The sequence below is a fragment of the Lathyrus oleraceus genome, chromosome 6 (genome assembly GCF_024323335.1).
Source record: "Lathyrus oleraceus cultivar Zhongwan6 chromosome 6, CAAS_Psat_ZW6_1.0, whole genome shotgun sequence".
NCBI lineage: Eukaryota > Viridiplantae > Streptophyta > Magnoliopsida > Fabales > Fabaceae > Lathyrus > Lathyrus oleraceus.
Window position 1 is genome coordinate 111,758,671 of NC_066584.1, and position 1,324 is coordinate 111,759,994.

The following is a 1,324-nucleotide window of genomic DNA, read 5'->3' on the forward strand; positions in this document are numbered from 1 at the left end:
GTCCCTGTGGGATCGATATCTTTTAAAACTACGCGATTAGACTGTGCACTTGCAGTTAGTACCCCGATAGACTCATAAAGACGCGATCAAGTTTTTGGCGCCGTTGCCGGGGACTTTTATTTAGTCGATATCGAAACTCTTATGTTACGCTGTAGAGACTAAGGCAATTTTTATTTTTTTTCCCTTTTTTCATTGATTTTTATGCCACACACTCGCTCACAAGGCGAGCCGTACTACTTACGAATCAACGACGTCGAACGATAGCTCCGATTATTACGACGAATTCGGGAGTATCGTGCCAAAAACAATCTTCCTCCAATCGAAGTTCCTGATCTCAAAAATCTCCTTCCTTTAACGATACCAGCGATGGCCGAACCAGCTCGTGCTCTTCGAGATTACGCTGCTCCATCACAGGATGAGCCGCATTCGAGTATTGCTCCACCCGCAATCGAAGCGAACAACTTCGAACTTAAACCTTCGTTTTTGCAGGCAGTGCAACAGAATCAATTTTCTGGAAATCCTACCGAGGATCCAAACCTTCATTTATCCGTATTTGTCCAATACGCTGACACTGTTAAAGCTAATGGTGTCACTTCAGAGGCAATTCGACTTCGTCTCTTTCCTTTCTCGTTAAGAGATATAACTAGAAGATGGCTTCAGTCTCTTCCTTCCAACTCAGTCACCACATGGAATGAGTTGAAGAAAGTCTTTCTTGCCCGATATTTTCCTCCAAGCAAAACAACTATGTTGAGAGCCCAGATAAATGGATTTAAGCAAAAAGATAACGAATCTCTTTTTGAAGCATGAGAAAGATACAAGGACATGATGAGACTTTGTCCACATCATGGTTTAGAGGACTGGTTAGTAATTCACACCTTCTACAATGGTCTCTTGTACAACACAAGGTTAACAATAGATGTCGCCGCCGGTGGTGCGCTTATGGATAAACCTTACACCGACGCTTATCAACTTATCGAGAGCATGGCCCAAAATCATTATCAGTGGGGAAGCGACCGAACAATGGTAGAAAAACCTCAAACAAAAGGTGGCATGTACGAGATAAGTAGCCTTGATCATGTTAATGCAAAAGTGGATGCTCTTGCCCAGAAAATTGAAAGTTTAAATGTATCACCTCCAGCCACCGTGGTTGCCGTAACTCAAAATTGCGAGGTCTGTGGAATTCAAGGTCACACTCCTACAGATTGTCAACTCCTAACAGGAATTCAAATAGATCAGGTGAACTATGTTCAAGGAAATCCTTACTCGCATACCTATAACTCAAACTGGAAGAACCATCCTAATTTCTCGTATAAAAGTAACAACG

The 1,324-nt window shown here is 42.4% G+C and overlaps 1 non-coding gene across 1 annotated transcript; it reads right to left on the minus strand.

Annotated features, from left to right (window-relative positions):
• Positions 1-744: 744 nt before the first annotated feature.
• LOC127099493 (small nucleolar RNA R71) lies at positions 745-851 on the minus strand. The gene has a single exon (XR_007793989.1). It is a non-coding gene; the product is annotated as a small nucleolar RNA R71 (small nucleolar RNA).
• Positions 852-1,324: the final 473 nt, after the last annotated feature.